Source organism: Bison bison, unplaced genomic scaffold (genome assembly GCF_000754665.1).
Source record: "Bison bison bison isolate TAMUID 2011002044 unplaced genomic scaffold, Bison_UMD1.0 scf7180017864213, whole genome shotgun sequence".
In the NCBI taxonomy this organism is placed as follows: Eukaryota; Metazoa; Chordata; class Mammalia; order Artiodactyla; family Bovidae; genus Bison; species Bison bison.
In genome coordinates this window covers 19549-28426 of record NW_011494785.1, presented here as the reverse complement: position 1 = coordinate 28426, position 8878 = coordinate 19549, and the positions used below count along the sequence as shown (strand labels likewise).

The 8878-nt window shown below is 45.7% G+C and overlaps 1 long non-coding RNA gene across 1 annotated transcript; it reads right to left on the bottom strand.

Annotated features, from left to right (window-relative positions):
- Positions 1-250: 250 nt before the first annotated feature.
- On the bottom strand, positions 251-8049 carry LOC104992160. The gene is made up of 3 exons (XR_825673.1): positions 7854-8049; positions 4999-5137; positions 251-677 (listed from the first exon to the last, which is right to left on the bottom strand). It is a non-coding gene; the product is annotated as an uncharacterized LOC104992160 (long non-coding RNA).
- Between the last annotated feature and the right edge of the window lie 829 nt (positions 8050-8878).

The window sequence follows — 8878 nt, the reverse complement described above, 5'->3', positions numbered from 1 at the left end:
TCGCAGTCTCGGGTTTTATGGTGATGGGATTAGTTTCTGGGTGGTCTTTGGCCAATCATTCTAATTCAGAGTCTTTCCTGGTGGCGCACGCATGGCTCAGCCAAGATGGATGCTAGCGAGAGGGATTCTGGGAAGTGGACGGACACGCGGTGTCTCCTTTCGGCCTTTCCTGAACACTTCCGGTTGGTGGTGGCTGATTAGTTCCATATTCCTTATCAGGATCTCCTGTCATAAAACAACTCATGCAAATGGTTACTATGGTGCCTGGCCAGGGTGGGCGGTTTCAATCAGTGTGCTTCCCCTAACACATCTGGTAAAGGCCTTCTCAGAGACGCTTGAGAGATTGCCCCCCCAGGTCCCAATGTCTTTATTATCAGAATCTTGGTTCGTGGCTCAAACAGCATTGTTTGACTCAGAGGCTGGGTCAAGAGTCACCTCCCAGAGTTCCTGTAATGTCTGTTGAAAAGCTAAAAGTTGAGTTACATAGTTAGTTAATTCCAAGGCTTTAGGAAAACTCTGGGTGTAAGCCTTTAAGAATTTTTCATGGAGCCTTTTCAGGAATTATTAATCTTCCATCCTCAGACTGTATCCTTCCTTTTCCATTAATCTTTGTTCCTCTTTTCTTTATCTTTTTAATTCTTCTTCTGTATATTGAGATTCTTCCTGTTCAACGGGACCTGTCCAGAACAAGGGTATCTGTAGTGAAAGGGGTTCCTTCGTAAAGGAGTTCAAAAGGGATTCAGCAGTTAGCCAGCTGATTACCCTGATTTACTTCCATCCCATTTGTGCCCTTTGCAATGCAGAACAGCTACTTTCTTAGGCCATCAAAAGTCTTTCAATCTCTTTGAAATGTTTAATAGGTTCTCATGTTGCTTTTATTCCATATTGCAGCAGGAGCATGTAAAGTCAAATAAGCAAATGGAGTCAGTGTAGATATTTACTCGCTAACCTTTGCTTAACTCTAGAGCTCCGGTCAGAGCCACAAGCTCCGCTAACTGAACATTCATCCCTGGGAGGCGGGGTGGGGGGAAAGAGACTCTTCTTCTAAAACCTGTTCAACTATCACCATGGCATAACCTGTTTTCCATTTCCCATCCTGCAAAAAGCAACTGTCATCCAAACATTAACTTTAGAGTTTGAGATTTCACTCACATCAGAAGTCAGCACAGTGAGACTTCGCCCATTAATAAACTTAAGAGCTTTAGGCATTAGCAAAACAATAGTAGCAATTACCCTTAAGCAATGTGGCCAAAGCCTTTTTCTCCCCAGTAACTCTCATTCTGTGGAACCTGCAGAAGAGCAGCTTGAAGAGCCTTAAAAGCCTTTTGAGTCTCTGCAGACCAAACCAGCTTGTTGGTTTGGGCCTGCTGAGTTTCAGTTGTAAGTTTATATAAAGGGCGGACAAGTTCCCCATAACCCAGAATCCATATGTGGCAACAGCCTGTGATGCCCCCCAATACTCTAAGTTGTCTTAAAGTCATAGGTCGTTGATGATTAATATAGGCTTAATTCTCTTGGGGCCTATGGCCATCGTCCCTTCTAGAAAAGAAAGCATCTTTCACATCAATGACTGAAGAATATTTGGCTCATTTAGGAATTTCAGACAATGCAGTATAAAGATTAGGTACCTTGAGGTATAAAGGAACCACAGCCCCATTTGTTATTGTGACTCTTGAACTAATCTCCATTTATCATTTGACATTTTTATACCCAAGATAAAAGAATGGCATGGACTGTTACAGGGAATTAATTGTCCCTGCTCCTTTAAATTCTCAGCGGTGGGTTGTAACCCTTTCTTCATCCTGGGTTTCAGTGACTACTGCTTTTGATGTGGAAATAGGTGAGGGTCTTTGGGCTTGACAATGACAGGAATAGCAGTCTGTGCTTGACCCACAGTTTTTCCATCAGCCCATTCTCTAGAATTTACATTTTGTCCAATTAATGGGAGAGAAAAAGAGGGCTCCATATTCATGAAAACAGAGGCATGGAGCTTGCTCAGTATATCCTTCTCCAAAGGGGTGAGGGACACTCTGGCACAATCAGAAATTTGCGTGGAAATAGCAGAGTTGCAGTTGCAGCTTAGAGGACAACTGAAATAATAATGTTTGGCTCTTCCAGACAGCCCCATTACAGTAGTGGATCAGGGAGAAAGTGGGCCAGGGGCTTCAGTAAGCATGGAGTAAGTTGCCCCAGTGTCTAAAAGGAAATCGACTGATTTGCGCTTCCCCTCATCCCGACCCCAGCCCCACACCCCCAGTTATTAATACCTGTGGTTCCTCATGTGTAATTAGGATAGGAGCTTGTGTGGGGACCACCAGGCACCTTCAGTCCTGATTGTCTTGCGAGTCTGACCCCTGGGGCCCATGCCTCAGAGGGCAGTCTCCTCTCCAGTGTGGCCCTTTGAAGACCTGACATGGAGCTGGGGGCGACTTAGACACCTGAGAGCAACCTCACTTGAGAGGCCCCTCCTTTCCACAGTAATAGCAAGTCCATCCCTTTTCACCTGGGTCCCTCTGGGCATTTTCCTCTGGCTGTTTTAGAGCAGATCTGAGAGCCATTGCCCAGGCTTCAGTCTTTCCTGGTCTTTTTCTGCCTCTTCTCCTCCTCCTACCTGCCATAACAAACTGTCTGAGCCACTTGCAACAGGTTATCAAAGGCTGATTTGGTTCATATGCCTGTTTTAGGAGCTTAGTGGATATCTGGAGCCAGCTGACTGAGAAGTCTCTCTTTAACATCATTCTTCCCTTTGCAATTTAGAGGTCAATCTCAGTGAATCTGTGAAGGGCTTCCTGCAGTCTATCTAGGAATTTACCAGGAGCTTCCTTTTTTCCCTGTTCTGTGTTAGTCAATTTGGCAAAAAGTCTTAGCGTGCACCCACTTGAGTCCTGACAAGAACACATCTGACAAAGTGACTCTGGTCCCCATCTTTCTTTAGCCATGTTATAATCCCAGTCTGACTCTGTTCTGTTGTGGGGACCATCTGATTCCCAGTAGAGAAGGTGGCTGTCTTGCCCTCTCCTTTTTCTGCTGATTCATTACCAAGCCATTTATCTCCATAGGCAACAGCTTTTCCTCCAAACTCAAGTTTTGGAGTTGGGAGTTAGTGTCTGTACCAAGACACAGATTATGTCTCTACAGGTAAGGTAATAAAGTAAAGTTAATCCCATAAAGGCTTCTATATACTTTTTGGATCCTCTAAACAGTCTCACCTGCAATTGGAACTGTTTGAATTTCTACTGAGACTGAGGCAACCCCTCCTGGAAGAGTGTCCTGACTCTCAATTTGCTTAGTTAGGAGCCCCAGAAATGGGCAAAGTAAGAGGACAGGAGGGAGCTGAAGATTTCACGCCCAAATCTGCACCCTTAAGACACAAGTCTGGCGTGTCTTGCAGACAGAAAGAGCAATACATATGGCACTTCTGCCCATTTTTCTTGTTTTTTTACAGAGCCAGTCTAACTGTAAAACAGTTATTATAATTAAGAGACCCTTCAACTGGCCATCATCCCCCATCTTCCAAAGGATACTGTGACCATTCAGTATGACAGAACATAAGGCATGTCTTTTTAAACTCTGGAGATCTAATTTGTTCCAGTTTTTTTAAAAATACATTTTAAAGGGGGTAGTTCTGGAACTGCTAGCTCCCATCTGTAAGAGAGAAAAAAGTGGCATCTACAGCCTTGCCTTTTTTTTTTTTTTTTACTGGAGACATCCCTCCCTGCTCTAGATGGGGGTGGAGACTGACTGTACCCTGAAGCTTTCCTTCCCTGTCAGATTTAGTCTGTCCCTTACCGACACAGGCTCCTTCCTCGTCCCTCCTGGTTCTACCACCAAGGTGGGGTGGAGATGCACAGGGGTAGACCTGATGGCATCCAAGATTGAAGTCCAGTTCCTCACCATTAAAACCTTTGCCTGATTTTTTTTTTTTTTTTCTTTCTCTGATGCCACCTGGCGTGCAACAGAGTAGCCTTCCAGAATGCCTCCCAAGCTAGGACCCCTAGGGGGAAGCATCTGTCCTCCGTGTGCAGGTGCACATTCCTGAGCTCAGTCCTGACTGCAGTAGAAGTGGTGAGTCATAAGGGAGTGAACAACAGCCAGGATGTCCCTTCTGAGTGTCACCATATCAGTGTATGTGATAGCAAAAGAGGCGATGATGGCCAGCCAGAGAGAAAAAAGTGATTTTTGTCCTCAAGCTATTAAGGCCAATCCTTCCAGTTCATTCCACAGATTCCACAGAAAGAATACTTAAGGAGTTGAGAGAAAAGCCACCAGAGAGCCTCCTCTGGTCCACTAAGAGCTAGTGCTATCAAAGGAAGAAGCCCATTGCACTTCCAAACCGACCAGACCCTGGGATTCTCGATCTGTGTCCTCAAAACCCCATGATCACCAGCAGTGATTCTATCCACATAGATTGGAGGGACAGCCATGGCAAAGATTTACTTTTAGGTCACAGGTCCCCTAGGCAGGCAGCCAAAAGAGTGACCTCTAGCCTGAGAGATGTTCCTGGAGCTAGAATTCCACCTCGTTCCTTATTATGTTCTTGTAACTTATGGTTCCTAGCAAGGCCAGGTGCTTCCAAAGTTGGGATCTAAGTAAAAGTGCATAGTAAGAGTGGATCACAAGTCCCTTGAAAGTCTATAATTTGACAGATTAGGTTAGTACTTCTAATTCCCAGGCAGTTATGAAATGGTCAAAGAGACCAGAAAGTTTGACCAAGAAAGGAGGGTTCCATCCACACACTTCATTCATCTCTGGCTGCTCCCCCAGAGGAGTCATTGGGTGCCTCTGGACATTAGCAGGTCAGTATATCCCCCAATGATTCTGCCATAAACCATATGAGGTTGCCATGGAACCGCAGATTAGGACACAACTCCTGCTTCACACTTGTTTGTGCATTTCTTTCAATCAGTCACATACACAGGCACACTGTACAGTTAGCAAAGTAAAGCAGAAAACGTGTTTACTAGGAGAACAAAGAACTAGAGCTCTGAATGTCTTTACCTTGTCCTGAAACCAGACGAGACCCCAAGATGAAAGGTTGCTGCTAGGAGCCATGAACAAAGCCGGGATTCTTGGCCTCTGGAGGAGAGCATTTCGATCCAGGGCTATTTCCTCCTGCTGTTGGGGACCTCTGGCCTCCCTACAAAGGCGATTAACACTCTCATAACCTATGGCCAATTTTTTTTCATTGATAATCCCCACTCACCCAATCTTCATCCCTAGTATTTTAATTTAATTTAATTTTCCAGAACGTCCTTGACCAGGGATTGAATTCATGCCCCCTGAAGTGGAAGCAATGAGTCTTAACCACTGGACCACTGAGAAAGTCCCATGTTCATCCCCAGTGTCTTAAAACAAATAGAATTCCCTAAAAAATGGGACTCTAAACTTAACGATCATACACATCACATACTGTTTCTCTTTCATCACCTCACCAAGACACTAGATATGGTATGGCATCATTTTATGCCAGTTTGAAGTAGCACAACAAAAACATCAACAAAGTCTCAGTTTAGATGCTAATTACAAATTATTTTTTAAATATCAAGAATTGTGTCATTATTAAAAGTTGAATAATTTCACAGTTGGTGAGCAAGTAAGTCTCTTTATATTTTGGTCACCACAGCTGCTCAACAGAAATGCCGACCCAACTTCATGATCATTCCACTTGTATGGTTTGGAATGGAATAATTTTCGTGACTATTTTTCAGATTTACACTTGCCATTATTTTAATGTAAAACTGTTTTTAATAGCTCAAACAGTCCACCAAGTATTGACATTTATATTTAAAAACTCTCTCCGAGGGACTTCCCAGGCTGTCCAGTGGTTAAGACTTCGCCTTCCAGGGCAGGAGTGTAGGTTCCATCCCTGGTTGAGGAGCTAAGATTCCAAATGCATTGTGGCTAAAAAAACCAAAACATAAAACAGAAGCAATATTGTAACAAATTCAATAAAGACTTAAAAAGTGGTCCACATCAAAACAAAAAAACCAAATGAACAAAAAAACACAGCTCACTGCCATGTCAATAACTCTGGAATAGATGTTAATGTGATAAATTGCTCTGAAGAAGGTCAAACCCCACAATATCCAGCATTGTTTGTTTAGAACACTTCTGAATTTGAATGCATCTTGGAATCAATGATATGGGACAGTTTATTTGGCAACTTAAAAAATTCCTAGGGGTATGTCAAATAAGGGGGCATTTTCACTTGATAAAATTGTGGATTCATTGGAATGCAGTCCCTAAGACAGGGGTAGAAAGTGACAAAGGACAGGAGGAGAGCTGGGGGAGTCGGGAGGCTCTGATGAGGAGGTGAACAGGTCCACCACCCCTTGTTCTCTTATTTGAAGCTCTAAATTCCAAAAGGCTCTGGAATCAAAGTGTTTCATTTTTGTTTTTTTTCCCCCATGTTTGGCACCAAAACCTAACCTAAACTGACTTAAAGTAATTTATAAATAGAATATGTAATGATAACTAATTGGTAACTTAATTCTACATATTGTGAGGATCAATCTGTTTAGCTGCAGAGATATTAATGTTTGATGATGGAGCATTATTCCAGCCCCTTGGGAGGAAGCGCAGGAGGAGATGTTAGCTATTGGGTCTCTATACCCGGGGGAGTCTTTTTTGGGGGGGCATGTTTTGAGGCATGGGGAATCTTAGTTCCCCGACCAGTGATTGAACCTGAGTTCTCAGCAATGAGACCTGGGGACCCTACAATGAACTGCCAGGGAATTCCCTGCACTGGTTTTTCCAAAAGCCACAAAATCTTGAGTTTTGAAGCATATGTGGACCTAAGGGTTATGGGTAAAGGACACTGGATTGTATCTGAATCTCACCTTGGTGGGTGGATATAATTTAGATGTGTAGTGAAGTGGAGGGGATTTCAGGAAGAGGAAAAAGCATCATTTCCTGGATGGATCTCAGTGTTAAGTCAGTATCCAGTGTCCAGATCTCATTGTAAGTCAGTATCCAGCCACTACATTTGCTTTAAAGGCGGAGATGGCCTGCATTTCTTTCTTTCTTTTTGTATTTCTAATTCTGTGTATTTTTCTTTTTTGGGAAAACTATTTATTTTATTTGTGTATTATTTATTTCCTTGGCTGCTCGGGGTCCTGACTGTGGCAGGCAGGGTCTTCCATCTTTGTTGAGGCATGCAGGATATTTCATGTGGCATGCGAACTCTTAGTTGTGGCATGTGGGGCAGTTCTCTGCCCAGGTATGGAACCCAGACACCCTGAATTGGGATCGAGATCCCAGGGAGATGTTCTAGGGGTAGGTGTGGTGGGTCAAAGGGGCGGCTGCTCTATGCAGCCACTGCACTGGGGGCTCCTCCCTGGGGCAGTGTCCAGTCCAGAGGTCATCACACTCCGCCCACCTCTCTCCCCAGCCTCCTCCCTGCTCTGTCCCCTCACTCCATCCCCTTCGGGGATTGGGCTGGCTTGGGACCAGTTAACTGAAGGTAAGGGTCTCCAGTCATGGTCTCTGAAAGGGCTCCCACGTGCTCAGCAAGGCCTCTGGGAGAGACCACCTGTGGAAGAGGGTCTCAGGCACAGAGGCTGACCCTCCAGGCCGAGGGACCCCCGCCCCCACCTTGCTGCTCCCTATGAGCTGGAGGAGGAAGGCAGTGTGGCCTCACCTCCTGAGTCTGAGTCTCCTTTGTCCCTGGGAAAAGGGATGGGGCAAGTGTTTGCGAGTGTGCATGCGTGTGCACACGGGAGGAATAAGGTGTATGGGGAGGGGCAGGGTGCTCCCACCTCCCTGAGTAAGTCTGGGCACAGTGGTCCTCCCGTGCCCAGGATTCTTCCCTCTGGTGTCTCCCTCCCTCCTTGGTCCCCATCAGGCTTACTCACATTTCTCAAGGCCTGTTGTTGGATCCCTGACCCTCGTGACAAGGTCTTCATCCACTCTGCATCCAGGGAGAGCAGGGTCATGCAGAGGAGGGAAGAGGGAGGGACGGACTTTGGAGAAGGAAGAGGGGAACCATTCTGGAAGGAAGACTGTAGGGAATGAAGTATTTGCATACAGAAACCCCCCCCCAAAATTTTCCCCGTTTAATTTAGTTTTGAAATCCCTGATTGTGCTGCCACCTGCTGGCCCACAGAGGGAAGGGCTAGAGATGCTTCCGCATTTTTAGGAACAGAAAAGCCTTGGGCTGGAGGCCCGAATGTCCCTTTCTAAATCTGATGGGTATCCCCCTCTTCCTCAAGGCCCTTTCTGGTGACTGCGGCTGTGTTCAGGGTTCAGGCTATGTTCAGGGTTCCTACCCAAAGAGCAGTGGAAATGGCAGTCTCTCTCCCTTAATCCCATTCTCCCTGTCCTTAGTCTGCCAGCAGCTGTGGTCCAGGAATGACCAGGGTTCAATGCCCAGGATAATGGGACAGGAACAGGGCTAGAGACCGGGAGTGCGGGGAGTACAGGAGGACACAGAGGAGAGAGAAACTTGGTTGACCTGGGGCCCTGCTCTGCTTCCCTCAGCAATGACAAGTTGAGGAAACTTACCTGGCGGTATAGTGGCTAAAAATCCATGTTTCCGATGCAGAGGGAACAGGTTTGATCCCTGGTCAGGGAACTAAGATCCCACATGTCATGTGGTGCTTCTAATAAAGAAATTTTAAAAAATGACATGTTGAACAGGGACTGCCATGATCCCAAAGCACCACTGCTGCTGCTGCTAAGTTGCTTCAGTCGTGTCCGACTCTGTGTGACCCCATAGATGGCAGCCCACCAGGCTCCCCCGTCCCTGGGATTCTCCAGGCAAGAACACTGGAGTGGGTTGCTATCCTTCTCCAATGCATGAAAGTGAAAAGTGAAAGTGAAATCGCTCAGTTGTGTCTGACTCTTAGCAACCTCATGGACTGCAGCCTACCAGATCCCT